We start from the raw sequence: 19,222 nt of genomic DNA on the forward strand, positions 1-19,222 counted from the left end.
TTTGTTCTCATGTACCTTTTAAAAAATTTTGTAGATATAGATTATTTTATATTCTGATTTTTTCACATAAAGATAATTTTTACATATTATTACATAGTCTTAATAAATATAAGTGTTATGGATTTCTGTGGCAAGTTTTACTCAGTTGTATTCTTTTTTTTTAAGATTTTATTTGTTGGGGCACCTGGGGGCTCAGTGGGTTAAACTTCTGCCTTCAACTCAGGTCATGATCTCATGGTCCTGGGATTGAGCAGAGAGCCTGCTTCCCCTTCTCTCTCTGCCTGCTGCTGTGCCTACTTTTGTTCTTTCTCTCTCTGTCAAATAAATAAATAAAATCTTAAAAAAAAGGATTTTATTTATTTATTTATATAGAGAGTGAGCACAAGCAGGGAAAGGAGCAAGAGGGAGAGGGACAAGCAAGACTCCCTGCTGAGTGTGGAGCTGGATACAGGGCTTGATCCCATGACCCTGAGATATTGACCTGAGCTGAAATCAAGAGTCGTATGCTGAACTGCCTGAGCCACCCAGGCACCCATACTCAGTTGTATTTCTTTAGGACAGTTTGCTGGTTTGTAATTCTTGCACTACAGAGCAGTCTCAAATTTGAGGACGACTGCTACTGTTCAGAGGGTTGTGAATGTTTAGACAGCTTTTGAGATATTGCTAGATTGCTTTCCAAAATGTTTACAGCAGTTTAAAATGCACTAAACATTTACACCTCACTTGCCAGCCTTGGGTGTCAACATTTTAAGTGGTTCTATTATTTTCATGGTGTAAAGTGTGACTTTACTGTTTACCATGTATTTCTTAGAGGATTGGCAAGGTTGAATGGATTCCCCTCCACCAAGTTTGAACTTTTCTCAAAATAAAAAGTGAAAACAATATGTTTAACAAATTTATGATTCATTCTAGGGAGAGTACCAAGATTTCTGTATACCTTTATCCTCATGCCCCAGCTGGAAACCTCTTGCCACTTTGTTTTTTATCATTTTCTCTTCCTTCCTCCCCCCCCCCACTCCCCTCCCTCCCTCCTTTCTTTCTTTCTTTCTTTCTTTCTTTCTTTCTTTCTTTCTTTCTTTCTTTCTTTCCTTTTTTCCTTCCTTCCTTCCTTCCTTCCTTCCTTCCTTCCTTCCTTCCTTCTTTCTTTTTCAGAATTTATTTGTTTGAGAGAGAAAGACGGAGTACTAGCCGGAGAGGGGGAGGGTGGAGGAAGAGGGAGAAGCAGGCTTCCCACTGAGCAGGGAGCCCTGTGCAGGGCTCCATCCTAGGACTCTGGGATCATGACCTGAGCTGAAGGCAGACCCTTAACCAACGTGGCCACCCAGGAACCCCTCTCTGACTCTGTTTCTAAGTGTAATTATTCCTGAACCATTTGAGAGCATGCTGAATACATTGCACTCCTTTCCCCATTAACAATATTGTATTATATTTCCCGATTTTGATAATTACACCCTCGTTATGTAAAAAAGTTCTTATTCTTAGGAAATACATTTAAGTTTTACCTAATCTCCAATTCATATTCCAGTTTTACAAATTATTTCAGTAATAACTTGGAGAATAAAATTTCTTTTCTGCCCAGGAACCCATCCATGGTTCTCAATGCTCTTAGCGTTATATTTCTTTTAGAACATTTCTCAGCATTACTTGTCTTTCATGACACTGGCATTTTCAGAGTACAGGGCAATTATTCTTCAGAATATCCAGCAGTGATCAGGTAAAAGTTTAACAGATGTCTATCTGGAAAAATCATGCTGTGTAGCATTTGCCGATTTCCATGGTGTCAATACTCCCATCATGGCTGACGTCAAGCTACCGATATGATGTTGCTGAATGTGTCACTGGAAAGAACTGTGCACGGTCAGCTCTCATATGCGCTGTATGCATGAGCCAGCACATCCCTGAATGTCCCTCAGCTTGGGGTTGGTACTTGTTTTGTAACGAGTAGAGCAGGTTATGCATTTCTGTCAGGAGTGCTAAGGAAGTAAAAACTACATTCTTCTCATGTCAGGACGCATGTGATGTAGATACAACCTACCTGTACTTACTTATCTTAGAGTAAGAAAAAATTTTGTGTCCATCTGTGTTTATCTCTGTGTGTGTACACATATACACACACATACGCATGTGTGTATGCATATATACATATAATGTAATTACATGTAAATTATTCAAATTACATATGTAAACATATGTAATTATATGTATATATACACACATATAATGTAATTTCATCTCTTCCTCAATATATGAAATAAATGGAAGTGAGGATAAAGGGATATTCTGGTTGAAGCAGAGGAAGTCCATTTCCCAGAGTCCCATTATCCCCATGTTGTGGTTCTGAGAGGGCTCTGAGTTGAACAGTTCGAGAATCACTATCTTAAATTGAGGATGTGGGTTTATTTTCAAAGGGTGTGGCATTCTAATTACTCCTGAAGGTTGCGCAGTGTTAGTAGGAAGGATTGGTTCGCTAATTAATGTCATGCCTGTTTAGTGTGCCAACCTAAATGTATCAGCAGGACACATTTTTATCTTTCTTTATTTAACATATGTATTTATATATATTAATATATATTTAAATATATGTAAATATATAAAATATATACTTAATATATAAACATGTGCATTTATTTAATATACATATGTAAAATAAGCTCTACCCCCAATGTGGGCTCAAACTCATGACCCTAAGATCAAGAAATGCATGCTCTACTGACTGGAAGCCCAATGTGGGACTTGAACTCCCAACCTTGAGATCAAAGACCTGAGCTGAGATCTAGAGTTGGACACTCAACTGAATGAGCCACCCAGGCACCCCAAACATATAATTAAAGAGATTTGCATATCAGAGTTTAGTTTTCCTGATTCAATGATCTCATATTTCTTCAATACTGATAGACTTAGTTTAGCTGAGTGACAATAAATGTCACATAATTTGCCAGCATCTGTCACCTGTGAAAGGAGGAGGTTGTGATACTCCTTGATCCCTGGGTCTGTATGGGAAAGAACATTAAAATTCCAGATCAGACCATTCCCAAGGAGAGAGAGACTAGCTTAGGTCACCAAAAAAAAAACAAACAACCCCCCCAAATCCCCCCCAAACCCTGCAAGACTGTCACCCCATGCACTCTTGGCCTCTTCTTCCTCAAGTTGGAAATCTTTTTTGTAATGAATCTTTATTTAGCACCAGGTCTACTTATTTATTTATTTAAAGATTTTATTGATTTATTTGACAGAAAGAGAGAGCAGCAGAGGGAGAAGCAGACTCCCCACTGAGCAGGGAGCCCGATGTGGGACTCAGTCCCAGGATTCTGGGATCATGATCTGAGCCAAAGGCAGATGCTTAACCTACTGAGCCACCCAGGTGCCCACACCAGGTATGTTTATAAACATGGTCTTATTTTAATTTTTCTTAAGTAAGCTGTACACTTGACGTGGAGCTTGAACTCACAATCCCTAGATTAAGAGTCACCTGCTTTACTGCGTAAGCCAGTCAGGTGCCACCTCAAGTTGGAAAGTTTGATCTAAGTGGGCTTGGACCAAGAGATGGCACTTCTTTAGCACTTACTTGTGGAAATCTGTCCTTCCCCCAGATCCACACATGGTACCCTCTTCAGGTACCCATGATTCCTCCTGGGTTTTCGAGACTTTAATGAAAAAACAGCAAATGGGCAAAAACTAATGATTGTATGAAATATCCCATTTTGGGGGTTGCTCAGTTTATGGATGCTGAAATATTAGGTGTAATGCAGTGATTACATCTTTTAAAAATTATATTACATTTTACTCTAATAATAATCACATATTTTTACTTCAGTGGACTGATAGAATTTCAATATTAGAAATCTCATAAAGTAGACTTTCCAGGTTATAGATTATTTATTTATTTATAAACAAATACTGAGGTGTTAATGATAAACCTGAACAAACAACATGCCTTTTTAATATTATGGGCGTTATTCAGGGATGCCAGAAGTGACATTGATGTGGGTGTTTGTTCAGCCTTTCAGAGGTTGAGATAGAAACAGAATATGAAATTTTGTCTCAATTCCAAGGTGAAAGCCAACTTTCAACTGTTCCTAGTAGTCTGCCACTGCTCTAGCCTTTCAGAAAGGTTTTCTGAAATTATTTTTGAAATGCACTTTGGCTGAGAATTCTCCCAAGGCCCTTGGCAGAAGCAAAGCCCCTCTGGTACCCAATCACAGTGCTGCTGTGCTAGGCTTCATCTCCCCTTGTTGCTATTGACACAAATTCATCTCCCCTTCCTTGCTGGGAGAACATTCACATTTCCTAGTGCCTCCTATTTGCTCCGTATTTTAGGTGTGTTCATCACACAGTCACTTTTTTTTTTTAAGATTTTATTTTCAAGTAGTCTTTACACCCAGTGTGGGGCTTGAACTTAAAACCCTGAGATCAGGAGTTACACACTCCACTGATTGAGCGAGCCAGGCACCCCATACATTCCCTTTTTATTTTTACTTATTTTAAAAGATTTATTTATTTGAGAGAGAGAGAAAGAGAGGCACGTGGGGGCAGAATGAGAGAGAGAGAAGCAGACTCTGACGTGGGGCTTGATATCATGACCCTGAGATCATGACCTGGGCTGAAATCAAGAGTCGGATGCCTTACTGACTGAGCCACCCAAAAGCCCCCATACATTCACTATTTAAATGGAGCCCCCAAAGTAAAGAAGCTACCATGAGAACCAAGGAAGGCGTTAGATAAGTTTGACAACTTTTCTGGGTCCCATTTTGGAAGAATGGGTAGCTTGAGGTACAAATAGAACCTCTGGAAACCCTGGCTGTTAACGCTTGTCACATAGTTCTTCAAAGTACCTTGGGGTCATCAAAGAAAACAAAAGTGAAAAGCAAGATGAAGAGCTACAACAATCCTGTACTCTCTGTGAAGGCAGAGGCCCTGCTTTTGGTTTCTTTTATGATTTAGCGCTGGACACGCTAGTATTAGATAATTACATGCAAAGTGAAGCTTGAATCCAGCAATCCAGTCCCTTGGGTATAGCCAAAGATCTATTCTGGTCTACATAGAACTAAGGAAAGGAAGCCCCATGCTTTTCATGTTTTCTCTCTTCCATGTCCCCTTACTGTGATCTTTTGGTGGCTCATCATTAATTCTTCCAACAAATATGTATTGTCTTCTCTGTGGCACTGGCCATACTGATGAACAAGATCAATGTTATCCTTGCTTCAGGATCTAGATAATAGTTTAAGTCCTGGTCAACCTAACTTTGGCCTAGATCGTGCGGCCTCTGCTATGTGCAGAGGGCAAATCCAATGCTCTGTTAGATTTTTCAGGAAATGGTATTGCTCATGTGCTTGCAAATCCTCTTAATGTTTTGTCAAAGAATCTGAGTTCCTTGGGATATATAACCCGAGATTAAGGTTCTCTTCACTTAAAATACATCTAAGTAAGATTATGAAATAATCAGACTAATTTCAGTCTATAGAAAACAAAGCAGTTCTAGGGGAATTATTTTTTGGGGTGTTCCACTTCTTTCCCTGGCACCATACATTCAGTACAAACCCAGGAAAAAAAAAATTTCACCAATAGCTCCAGGCAGAGACCAAACGGGTTATTAAAGATTTTTACATCTTTCCAGGTCTGTAATTCTGTGGTCTTTTTCAGACTAGTGTGTTACAGGCAGATTGATCATGCATGCAAAAGGATGTGTCTGCAAAAATAGGTCACTGGGTTGTCTTTGCTGTAGCCATTAGAAACACCTACAGAATTCTGTAGATAAAATGTAATTCTCTTCTCATATGAATATTTGTCTCCTTTGTTCCTTAGATGATTTCTAGTGAAAATCCATTTTCAGTGAACTCTTTAAGTTTTTGAGGTCAAGATGCACATTGGAGGGGACTATTTTTGAAAAGAGCTAATTTGAATTAGTCAGGTCCCTGACAGGAAACAGATGATGCTTTTGAACTGGATGATTTAAGGAGAACTTAATAAGGGCACTATTTATAAAGATGTGGGCATGATATAGGGAAACCATAAAAGGTACTTCAGGAACCAAAGACTTTAGTGCTGATACCTGTAAGGATGTTATTATTGCTTGGCCTTAAGGGAGATGAGAAAATACTTACTGGGACCCCAAAAGTGAGCGTTTTTTAGAGATGGTTGCTTTTGAGTGAGAAAGCCATTTATCTGGAGGTAAATTGGCAGGGAGGGACATACGGAAATAGATATCCTGGCCTCATTTAATTTTCTCTCTGATCTTTTGGCAAGGGTCTTCATGAGCCAAACCCATTGGACAGTAAAGGACAAGGAAGACATTGATAGAGTTCATACAGATCAGGCTCTCAAAGTGGAGAGAGGATGGAGAAGAGATTTGGAGGGACAGATAGAAGATATCCTGGGGGGCGCCTGGATGGCTCAGTGGATTGAGCCTCTGCCTTCGGCTCCGGTCATGATCTCAGGGTCCCGGGATCGAGCCCCACTTTGGAAATCTCTGCTCAGCGGGCAGCCTGCTTCCCCCCATCTCTGCCTGCCTCTGACTACTTGCGATCTCCCTTTCTCTCCTGCTCTCTCTCTGTCAAATAAATAAAATCTTTAAAAAAGAAAAGAAGATATCCTGATGCACCTTCCGTATTAGTTAGAAACCCTTCAATGTAGGGTGTAGCTCAAGGTGATTGCAAAGTCATCTATTTGCTTAAGCCATACCTCCAACTTTGTAGATTTAGGTATGCCTCTACTGAGCGTGCTGTTTAGCATGAGGCTCTAGATGGCGTGAATAAAATGGACAAAAATTCCTATGAGTATTGAGCCTTTATCTTATTGGCGGCCATTTCTGTTAAGTGTTGTTGAGTTGCAAGAGAAGGTCTATCAAGTCAGAAATTTAAAAGCGATTGCTTATAAGAAATCCCTCTCAATTATAAATCTGTCAGGCAATTACTCTTTGAGTTCTGTATTATACCTCTCTTCTTTCTCTTCGCTTTCTCTCAATATCTCTGTCTCTCTCCCCATACCTCTTGTCTATCAGGGAGGAAAAAAATCTCCTCTTCTCTAGTCTGTTTCAAGTGGGCTTCATTTTAAGGCTCTTACTTTCTACTTACCCATATTTTCGATTTACATGTACCTTTGTATCTATAGTTTCCTATAATTTTTTAAAAAGATTTATTCAATTATTTATTTATTATTTGAGTGGGAGAGATTGAGGGAGAGAGAGTGCATCTCAAGCAGACTCCCCACTGAGCGTGGAGCCTGTTGTGGGCCTCCATCCCACGATCTGACATGACCTGAGCCAAAATCCAGAGTCAGATGTTTAACTGACTGAGCCCTACCCAGGCCCCCCTCCTATAATTTATATGAAAGTACTCTGTGAAAAGGTGGTCATCTTCTTCCAGTATACATTACCTTCACCCTAAAAATGGTTGTTCATATGACAGATGATCTTCATGCCCTATCCATTCACCCATTTGTTCATTCTCTAAAATTTCATTAGAATATTGAGTACCTTTTTACATCAGTGGTCAAAAAAAGGTCCCCCTGCAATGGCGCCCATTTCGGTCACTCCTGTAGGTTATTGGGACTGGAGTAGTTGGGGCATATGATGGACTGAAGTCTATTGGAAGAAGTAGCTAGCAAGAGGAACAGACCAAACCCAGAGTTCAGAGTCCTATCTTATCTCCGTTTGAAGCACTGTGCCCAAGAGGTGGGAGCACAGACCAGCCAGTCTGCAGAGTGGTTGAAAATTGGTGGGGAGACTTTTAATCTGGAACAGGAATCTATATCCTACAAGGGCCAAAACTGCATCTCAGATTGTCCTGCACTCAGTGAACACTTAACGAGTGGCGACTCTTACTGAGGGGGATAGAACTGCTTCCTGCCCTCAAGTGGTATTACTCATTTACAAGGGTAGAATAGGCACTTGTTGATGGTTTCAGTGCCCCCCTCCCATTTTGGGTTTCCACTTCATCTCTTCCATTTGCTCTGCATTTTCTTTTCTTTCTTTCTTTTTTTTTTTTTTAAAGATTTCATTTATTTATTTGAGAGAGAGAGAGAGAGAGCATGTGAGAGAGCAAGAGAGAGCATGAGCAGGGGGGAGGGGTAAAGGAGGAGGGAGAAGCAGAATCCCTTTGATCCCAGGAGCCTGGGCTGAAGGCTGAATGAGCCACCCAGGCACCCTGCTCTGCATTTTCTTAACATTTACATATACGGAACACTTCTGTTCTATTGTGAAGTAACAGATTAATGTGCTGTCTTTTCCAAGCATTGTTCTATTACTTATTTCACAAGCTATAACTGATTCTATATACATACATGTATGTAGCTCTCTATCTGCATGTATGCACACATGTTTTGCTAGAGACAGGAAGGATAGGGGCACTCTGTGCCTTCACTGATCCACTCTGTTCTTTGGTTTTGGGTGTGTGTGGGGGCTTAGAGTTGTACTCTGTTCCTTCATCATTTCTCTCTATTATGGTTTTGAGTACCAGCCCTGGCTTAAACTTGCTCATTGAGTTGACATTTGAAAAGAGAATTCCTACATTTGATATGCTTTGGCATGCAGTGTGTTGTCCTAGAGGAGCATGTGGGTGAAAGCATGCCCTTTGGACTGACTTTCCCTGGGGTGCATGGGCACAGGGACTCTGATATTTCAGTCTAGATTAGGTTTCATACATTTGCAGTGTGCATAAAACTTCCTGTTGACATTGTTAGAAAGGCAGACATGTAAATGATACCTCTTCAGACAGTGGTCCAATGCAGCATGGATTTATTTTTTTTCAAAGATTTTATTTATTTATTTATTTATTTCACAGACAGAGATTACAAGTAGGCAGAGAGGCAGGCAGAGAGAAGGGGAAGCAGGCTCCCTGCTGAGCAGACAGCCCGATGCGGGGGCTTGATCCCAGGACCCTGGGATCATGACCTGAGCCGAAGGCAGAGGCTTTAACCCACTGAGCCACCCATGTGCCCCGGATTTATTCATTTTCTAAGAGTGTCTTAACAAAGTATCACAAACTGCGTGGCTTAAACAACAGAAATTCATTGTCTCATTGTTCTAGGGGCTAGAAATCAGAGGTCGATGTGTCACTAGGGCCATGCTCCCTCAGAGGGCATTGGCAAAGGATCTGTTCCAGACCTCTCTCCTAACCTCTGGTACTTTATTGGTTTGTGGCAGGATAACTACAGTCTATGCATGGTGTTCTCCATTGGTGAGTGTCTGTGTCCAAGTTCCACCCCCGCCTTTTTTGTTTTTAAAGATTTATTTGTTTATTTACTTACTTGATACACACACAAAGAGAAAGAGAGCATAAGCAGGGGAAACTGCAGAGAGAGAGGGAGAGGGAGAGGGAGAAGCAGGCTCCCTGCTGATCCCCGGACCCCGAGATCATGACCTGAGCCCAAGGCAGATGCTTAACTGACTGAGCCACCAGGCATTCTTCAAGTTTCTCCTTTTTCTAAGTATACCAATCAAATTGGATTTGGGGCCTACTGTCCTCTAACTGAAGAATTATGTAACTAAACAGTTCTGAGATAATCCTAGTTCCAAGTAAGGTCACATTCTGAGGTGTACTGGGAGTTAGAACTTCAACATTTGAATTTTGAGCAAGGCAGATCCGTAATAGTGGATGGGTTACTAGGAAGTAACATTAAAAAAAAAAAAAAAAGATTTATTTATTTATTTTAGAGAGAGGGAGAGAGAGAGCAAGAGAGAGAGCGAGCAAGCAAGCATGAGCAGGAGGGGAAAAGCTATAGGGAGAGTGCGCCAAACAAACTCCACACTGATCGCTGAGCCCAGTGTGGGGCTGATCCCATGACACCGGGATCATGACCCGACCTGAAACTAAGAGTTGGATGCTCATTGGACTGTGCCACTTAGGTGCCCCTAAGAAGTGGCATTTTTACATACTGTATTGGCAACTCCTTGTGCTGCTGTTACTAATTCTGGCTCCATCTTGGACTCCAGTGACCTGATGCCAACCAGTTCTAAGCATATTTTGGTCCATTTCATACCAGGGCATCTGGATATACCTCTCCCCTCCCTCGCAGACAGTGTCTTCCTTTTTGCTCAGGTTTCTCCAGTACGATCTCATGGAATGCCTGCTGCAGCTCACTCAGTAGTGACATGTGAATGACTCAGAAATATGGGGGTAATTAATACCCCATGGGCCACACTTGACCAATGGGAGATGAAATCCAGTGAATAAAAGCTTCCTTCTCTCATCCTTATGTGAATAGGTCTGAAACCCTTTGCACTATGGTCTTTAAGGATCTTGCCAAAATCAGCTACTAGTCTCCAGAGGCAGTGGCCAACTTGCTGGTTGCATTCTTGTGTTGTTTTGTCCTTACTCCTGCTCCCTGTCTTCACTCCCAAGATAAACTACTTGTATGAAGACCTTTGTCTTAGGTCAAGTGCCATGTAAGCAGAGCTTAAGATCCATGCTTCCTGGGTATTCCTGTTGTAAGTGATCCATGAACCAGTCTTGGAGAAATTCTCCAAAATTCTGTGCAAAAAAAAAAATGGGTTAAAATCAGACAATATATTTGTTTGGTAGTGCATTCCTCACACCACCCTTTTACCTTAATCCTAGAAAAATACAAGAGATCTGAAGTTAGGGGCTATATGAGCGAAGGTCCAAAACCATAGTAAATCTCAGAATGAGAAACAAACCACCCTCTGTAACCAAAGTCAGCAAGTACCCAGATACTCTGGCTAGTAATGTCTGACCTCAGAAGATATCTGGGTGATGGTTCAGTGTGACTCAATTCTCAAAGCCTCATTAACTTGGTGCACTGAGAAAATTTAGTTTGGGGCCCTGTAAATCTGTGTGTCATATGTTGCCACCCCTTCATTAAGCAGGGTCCTTTGGCACTCTGGAGGTGGTCAAGAGGCGGGAAGGCCAGCAGGCTGATAGCCTGGAGGAGGTTAGAATGTGATAGTTCCCTGCTGTATCCCATATAAACAAGACTTGTGCCACCGAGAACCCTATCCCCTTCTTAAAGCTTCATTTGAATAAACCACCAATTTACAGTAGCCTTTAATTTTGCGGAACAGATTTTGTAATCTGGATGTTCTGTGTCTGCTACTTGGCTGAAAGGAGGGCAGGTTCTGAGACTAACTTTTGGCCATAAAACCAAACAGTTACTTACCAGAATGGCCAGCTCGGCAGGAAAGATGACAGCTCTGTGCTCTGAACATCAGGATTTAAAATCCTGCCAGAGTTTGTCAGCCCTAGTGCCCAGACACAGTTGGGGAAGAAATATTTTTGGGGGAGAAAAGCAGTAATAAACTAAGGAAGAGACATGTAAAATTTATGTGTGTTTGTATGTGTCTCTGGGTATAAAATGATAGCATTATCTTAGCCAAGCAGTGTATTGTCATAGTCTGGAATGTTCAGAAGAATGGTTTTGTGCATGGATGATTCAACGTGGAGGAGGAGAATGAATAACAGAACATTGCAAGGATAGACCAGCTAGGCTGTCCCCATGCAAAGACCTTAAATCTATTGGTAATGAGGCCAGCCATTGAGTGGATTTCATACTACCCATGTTGTACTTGAACGGGTTTGGGCTTGGGGAGATTTGGGCATATCCCACATCTCCCTCATTTACCATCTGAGTGCTAGCCAGTTCCTTCACCTCTCTAGTAGTACTGAAAGGCAGTATTGAGGATTAATACTCATACTTATTGAGGATTAATGAGTAATGAGGATTAATGAGAAAATGTAGAAAAGTCACCCAGCTTCATTATTACTACATAGTAGCCATTCAGTAAATGGTGTAAATTATTGTAATGGGTATAAGAAAACTGTTCTATTGGACTCTAATTTTGTGTACATGGGGTATGTCTTAGGATTTTGTGTACACAGGCTTAGTTCCTGAAGTGTTTAAAGAACCTTTCAGCCATGAATGTGTGTGTCTTTGTTCACAAGGACAAGATAGAGGAAAACCTGGTATGTATTTGAGATGACTGAGTATATGCATTTGTGGGTCTACTTGTCATGTAACATATACCTGTACTAACATTTTTGATTTTTCAAGAATCCGCTTAAATCTCTGTTTCTCTTTGTCCTGTTCTTTTTTTTTTTTTCATGATTGCTGTATCTTCTCAGCTCAGTGAGGTGTTGATAGAGAATTGTTCACGGAGAAGAAATGTCAGACAGATGATCTGTTTCCTCTCATTGCTTTTTTCCTGCATATCTGGTGATCCTTGGCTGTCCATTTCCATTTATAAGAGGGACACTAAAAAGCTTATAGGAAGTTTGTCACACCAGTGGGAGTTGTCAACTGTGAATATCCCTGTAGGATTATCTGGCTGGGCCATTTTTGGGAAGGGGGGACTTTGATTAGATTTACCTCTTTCAATGGCTGTATTCCTGAGCAAGGTCTTTTTCAGTAGAGGGTAAAGGTATAATGACCAGTATTTTTGGGTGCAGAGTAGGGCAGAGGTCTGGGGAGACTTCACGATCCAGTATTGATATACTCAGTCTGTTTGTATCTTGAGTGAGCTGGAGGATACCAGACACAAAGACTCTACTTTTCCCCTTCTAGAGAATAAATCTTCGATAATGTTCTGGGGTGAGCGGAAGAAGTTTCAAGGAGTGGAGGAAAGGATCTGGGGACCTAGCTGCTGCCTAAATAGATTTTAGTTCATCTTTGTTATTTCAAATCTTTTTTTTTTTCCTGTCTTTCCTCCCTTCTAGAGATACCTAATGCTGCCTTTGAGGATTTTCTTGTGTGAATTGATGTACTTCGAGTTGTTTCCTTGCTGCTGGCTTAAGATCAAGTGTTCATGTCTCCTAAAATCCTTTACTCTTGCTTGCCCATCAGCTTTCCAGTTTCTAAAATGTTAACTTTTTGTGTGTCCTCCTGTTTACCAAATCCTTATGGTTTTATGCCTTTAAGTTATTGAAGTGAAATTGTTCAATCTATTATCTTTACCTACTCTTATATACTTCTATTATGATCTTGATTAAATGTACTTAGCATAGAAGTTTTCTTTTTCAACCTTTACATAGACAGTATTCAACAAAGCAAAGTTCTGTAATGTAATGTCAGAAGAATAGTTAGGTAAAAAAGGAATGAAATAAATTTTGTGTCTTGAGCCATCCATGGCTTTGAACCGGGGCTTCAGTCCTGCCATGTCCCTAGTCCCATATCTGGTTAGAACATTTTGGAATGTTTCCCTTGAAAGTCTCCCACGTGACTAGTTTAATGAAATATGAACTGTTTTCTGGTGTTTCTCTGCATGAATATGTCATACAAAATACTTAAGCCCATGCCCCAGAATGACTTCTTAAATAAATTGTGCCTCTAATAAAATTGACCTGTAAGAGTGAAAACACACAGATTAACAATAACCAGGAAGGAAAAGGCATTGGTAAATATATATGTGTGTATATATGTATGTGTATAAGTATATATGACTTTTTTTGGAGTCTAGTATAGGTTGTGCTCTCAATTCTTACTCTGTTCATTGACATGAATTTCAGTGGTCATAAATAAGGCAGCCTCATGCTCGCTGATGATGAACTTGGTTATGCAAGCTCATACTTAAAAAAAAGATTATTTGAGAGAGAAATAGAGTGGGGGGACAGTGAGAGAGAGGGTGTGTGTGGGAGAGAGAGAGAGAGAAAATACTCAAGCAGATTCCCTGCTGAGCATGGAGCCCAACATGGGGCTCAATCCCAGGATGCTGAGATCATGACGTGAGCCAAAGCCAAGAGTCAGACCCTCAACTGACTGAGCCACCCGCGTGTCCCTACAAGCTGACACTTATTCAGGCACACGTATTCTAGTTTCCCTGGAAAGCTCAGCAAATACAGCTTATGGTCCCTTTTACAACCTGTGATCCAGACCCTTCCTCTTTGGGATGTGCTGCCTTTGTTTCTCCTTCCCACAGTATATTGAAAACTCTGGTGAAGACAGGGAAAAACAATCTCTGTTCATCTCTTCCATGGTTGCCACCATATCTTTCCTTTTCCACTGCTAGCCTGTTCTGTCTCCTCCCATCTCCTCCCTTACATCCAGAAAAAGAAAATAAAAAAGAAAAATATTGCAGATGGTTCTGAAACCCCAAACTTCTAAGGTTTGTTTATCAATTCTCCTCATGTCTGATCCAATAAACTCCACCACGTAGCTCTTGAATCAAAGAAGCTATCACTGAACCCCTCTAGGCCTCAGTTTCTCTTTTATGATTTCTGGAGAGTAGGGTCTGTGACCTCTTCTGAACCTTAATAATTGTTCTCTCCCTTCTCATATACCCAGAATATCCCAAGGAGTATCTACACTTAAATTCCATGTTGGGAACTAAATGGAGAAGCAAGTTGTTGGAAAAGTCCTCTGATTAGGTTTCACCAATAGGGAGGAGGGGAAATGCATTATCAAACAGAGAGAGAGGTGTTCTTTTTCCCTCCATAGGGCACTGGCTACTCCCTTTGGGAAAATAAGTTATTTGAAATCAAAATGAGGAAGAGCAATCCTGTGACCAGACCCATGGATTATCCAAGGGCACAGGTGGTGGGAAAAGAAAGAACTAGAGCAGGGAGCTGCTCCACTTAGTTGACTGAATAGCCTAGATAAGTAACAGTTGAATTCAGGTTGGGCAAGCCTTACCTTTCTAGGAATTGGCATGATCAGGAGTAAGACCCAAGGGGGCTTTATCCTCCCCTTGGAGGAACCTTTAGAAGGTGGAGGGAAAGTAGAGGCATTGATACCAGGATACCCAGACTGCTGAGAGTTTCTAATCTGGGAATAAGGCAGACTGGAATTGGGCCTGGAGAGGGATATAGCAGGCAGAGCTGACGGCCAGGGCTCCAGGCTTCTAGTTTTGTTTCTACAACTAACTAGCTGGGTGATTTGATCAGGTCTCATGTTCAGATTTTTCATGAATAAGGTTAGAAAATTCAATTACTGTTCTTTTTCTTTTTTTAAAGGATTTTATTTATTTATTTGACAGAGAGAGACACAGCAAGAGGAAGCACAAGCAGGGTTTGTGGGAAAGGGAGAAGCAGGCTTCCAGCCAAGCAGGGAGTCTGATGTGGGGCTCGATCCCAGGACCCTGGGATCATGACCTGAGCAAAGGCAGCGGCTTAACCTACTAAGCCACCCAGGCATCCCTCAATTACTGTTCTTTAGAATCCTAGATTTTAAACATTTTAATCATTCTGTAAAATGGAAAAGGTTTCTGTGTATTAGTGAAAAGGGAATTATTTTTTTATGATCTGTTACTGCTATTAATTGGTGGCTCTATGCTAAGCATTGAACTTCATATTTTCCATATAACTGATAAGTGAGGTGGTTCTTTATCTGTAAAAAGCACAGATAAATACTTGAACAAAATTATATAGCTAATAAGAGGCAAAGCCACGATTTGAACTCAGTCTATCAACCAAAAGATTTAGGGTTATAGAATAGAGGTTAACCTTAAATTGAAAGAGTATTTGAGCCAATAACTCCTTTGAACACATGAGGAAACAGATTAGAATCTTTGTCCCAGTACTCATTCCAGGTGTAAATTGAAGTCACTCTCTTTCCCCATCTTTCTGGGCCTCCTAATTCTAAATGAGAGAGAGAGAGAGAGAGAGAGTTTCCAATGCCCTAGGCTGCTGTGTGTGTGTGTGTGTGTGTGTGTGTGTGTGTGTGTGTGTGTGTGTCTCCAATGCCCTAGGCTGCTTTGCTGGAGAAAAATTGCCTCAAGCTGATCTCCAGCTGTGTCTTTCAAGAAATAACTGCTTAGGGTACAAGGGAAGTAACCTGACCCCCTTGGAGAAACACAGCCTTTCAGACATGCTTGGCTCAGCATATCTGAAAGGTCCTTTGCTACGTATGTGATTTTCAGACCTGATTGGATGTGACTTGAAAAAACAAAAACAAACAAAAACCACTGTTTCCAGAACCTTCTGCTCTGGGCCTCATTCCATTCAAATTAGTTTATATCACCAATTTGTAGTGAGCAGACCTTGCCAGGTTAGATCTGAGAGGAGAACCTGCCCCAGATGGTCAGAGTTGACACAAAGTTCTTTAATCATGGAAGGCAGCGCAGAGCCATTTCTAGAGTGTATAGCAAAATTGTAAGAGAGACAAAAGCTGGTACATGAGAAGTAAGGAGGGGGAAGGAAATATAGCACCCCTTTTCACCTCTGGTTCTATTTCAACAAATACTTCCTTTTTAAACTGCCTCCTCCTCCCCACTTTGAGTTTAGGATAGGATATCGAATGGTATTTTAAGATTTGATGTCAAATAAATCAAGATACCATAATACAAAATTATATATTATGTCTCCTATCATGCAAGAATAAGCTTTCAGAATGAAAAATAACTGCAAAGGAACATTTGAAAATAAAAATAGTTTTGAATTATGGATGCTTGTATCTGCTCTCAACATGCTTCTTAATTGTTCTATGGCCTTTTAATTAAGCAAACACCGAGTTTGTTTGTTTATTTATATGCACACAGAGCTTTTAGGTGGGTCCTCCAATAGAAAAATGGGGCCAAGGATAGGAGCAAGCAATTTCCAAAAGAAACAAAAACAAATGCAAAAAACAAAAACCACACTAAACATACCAGAAGTGCACAATTTTGTTGATGCTATGATGCACACCCTTGGTGATTAATTTTATTTGTCAACTTGAGTAGGCCACAGAGTGCCCAGCCATTTGGCCAAACATTACTCTGGGTATGTTTGTTGGGGTGTTTTTTACATGAGATTAACCTTAGAATTCATAGACCACTGAGGAAAGCAGATTGTCCTCTTCAGTGAGGGTCGACCTCATGCAATCAAAGACCTGAACAGAATGTAAAGGCTGAGTAAGAGGGACCCCCTCCCGCCTGATGACTTGAGCTGCTGTATTTTCTGCCTTTGGACTTGAGCTGCAGCCTTGACTCTTCTTGGGTCTCTAGCTTGCCGATTGCCGATCTTGGGACTTCTCAGTCTCCATAAATGTGTCAACCAATTCCTTATTAAAAAAATCTTTTTCTCTAGAGAAACCTGACTAATACAAGATTTAACAATAAGACATATTATTTTATGTCCATTGTGTTAGTTAGCTAGGGCTGCCATCCTAAGGTACCACAGACTGAGGGCTTAAAAATGTACTGTCTCACAGTTCTGGAGACTGGATGTCTGAGGTCAAGGTGTCAGTAGGGTTGGTTCCTTTTGAGTGCTGTGAGGAATAACTTCTTCTCTGCCTCTCACCCAGCTCCAGATGGTTTAATGGTAATCTATGACATTCCTTGTTGGTAGAAGTATCTTGGCCTTAATGTTCACGTGGCATTCTTTCTGTGTGTGTCTGTGTCCAAATTTCCCCTTTCTACAAGGACACCAGTCATATTGGATTAGGGGTGTACCCTACTCCAGCATGACATCGTCTTTTTTTCCCCAAGATTTTATTTATTTATTTGAGAGAGAGAGAGTGTGTGAGCATGAGCGAAAGCAGTAAGCAGACTCCCCGCTGAGTGGGGAGCCCAGTTCGGGGCTTGATCCCAGGACCCTGGGGTCATGACCTGAGCTGGAGGCAGACGCTTAACCCACTGAGCCACCTAGGCACCCCCAGGGTGACCTCATCTTAACTAATTCTATCTGTAGTGACCCTGTGTTCAAATAAGGCTACATTCTAAAGTACTAGGTGTTTGGACTTCAACAGCTCTATGGAGCTCCTTCTCTATGGTGTCACTTCTGTTACCCTGCCCTGTAAACTTAAGCCACGGTCCCCTCCCCCATACCATCTTCTTAACTCAGGGACACTGTTGGATTCTGCCTGAGTTCCCTCTGTCTGTGTGGTGGCTTGGAAACTTTGTCTTGACAGTAAGCTGAGGCAATCATGGGGCTTCCCTTATCTGTTTACCCTTGTATAGGAATCATTGTCCTATGCCTGATATCCGATGTCTGAAAACCCTTAGAGTATTTTGTTTGCTCTCTTAATTGTTTCAGGTTGGGGTGGTAATAGAGTCTCTATTATTCTACTTTGAACAACTATTCCCTGCCTAAATTTCATAGTAGATTTTTTTTTTAGATTTTATTTGTTTATTTGACAGACAGAGATCACAAGTAGGCAGAGAGGCAGGCAGAGAGAGTGAGAGGGAAGCAGGCTCCCCGCTGAGCAGAGAGCCCGATGTGGGACTCGATCCCAGGACCCTGAGACCATGACCTGAGCCGAAGGCAGTGGCCCAACCCACTGAGCCACCCAGGCGCCCTCATAGTAGATTTTTAATTTAATTATTTTATCGAAGTATAGTTGACACGATGTTACACTTGTTTCAGGTGTACGGCATGTGATTTGACAAGTCTGTTCATTATGCTGTGCTTATGGCAAGTGTGGCTACCATCTGTCACCGTACAGCGCTATTATAGTGTCATTGACAATATTCCCAGTGTAGGACCTTTTGTCCCCATGGCTTATTCATTCCATATCCATACTTTTTTTTTTTTTAACTTGTCTTCCTGCTTCCAATATTTACCTCTTACCAATGCTGCATGTTTTCCAGATTAAATTTTTAGAAACACTTCCCTAGGAAATCAAGCCACCTCTTTTCTTAAAAAATCTTTAATGCCATACTATATCTAAACTCTTTTTTCTGATGCTGAAGGCCCTCTGTTAGAATGAAAAGCATTTCATCTTTTTGATTCTCCTTCCACTGGACAAAGGACACTTTGAGATCTCACTTCTTGGTTTTTGAGAGATCCAACCCGTGGAATAGGAGTAGCCCTTTTGTGCATAGTCTGTGGTCTAAGGTGCACTGAAGGTCAGGGCATGACGTATGTAGGTGATGGTCAAACCTGGTGATGTTAAGATCGTGCCTTATTGAATGGAATCCTTAATTTATAACCTGTTTGGCGTATATTTGATAGAGATACATTCTGTGTAAACCACAGTACCTGGAACAAAACTTTTTATTTAATACCTCTACAAACATGCATCTTCGCTTAGCGAGAGATAAAGAAATTTAAGACCTCAAAATTGTATACAGCCATGACTTCCTCTGAATCAGTGAGGCCATTCTGTCACTGGTATTTTGTCATATATCAAGCCATGGCTATCTCGGCTGGGAAAGCTGTTACTGAATTCCCATTGTTTCTCAGTCTCCAAGACCAAGATTTAACATAAAATATTTGGGAGGAGGGATGGGAAGGAAAAACAAAACCGCGCCTGGGGAAATGTCACTTGCCGTATCCAATCTCGATTAAGAAAATAAGGAGGCGGTTCTCCCAGCATTTCACTTGTCACTTTTATTTGTCAATAGATGTTTTTGAATTTTCCC

General features: G+C 41.1%; 1 long non-coding RNA gene across 1 annotated transcript in view; it reads left to right on the forward strand.

Moving 5' to 3' along the window:
• Positions 1–19,222, forward strand: part of LOC309856497 — a 397,768-nt gene that overhangs the window by 119,693 nt on the left and 258,853 nt on the right. The window contains exon 4 of the long non-coding RNA XR_014307230.1: positions 3,234–3,378. This is a non-coding gene — a long non-coding RNA (uncharacterized lncRNA). The remainder of the gene's footprint in view (positions 1–3,233; positions 3,379–19,222) is intronic.

The sequence above is a fragment of the Mustela nivalis genome (genome assembly GCF_964662115.1).
Source record: "Mustela nivalis genome assembly, chromosome: X".
Classification (NCBI taxonomy): Eukaryota; Metazoa; Chordata; class Mammalia; order Carnivora; family Mustelidae; genus Mustela; species Mustela nivalis.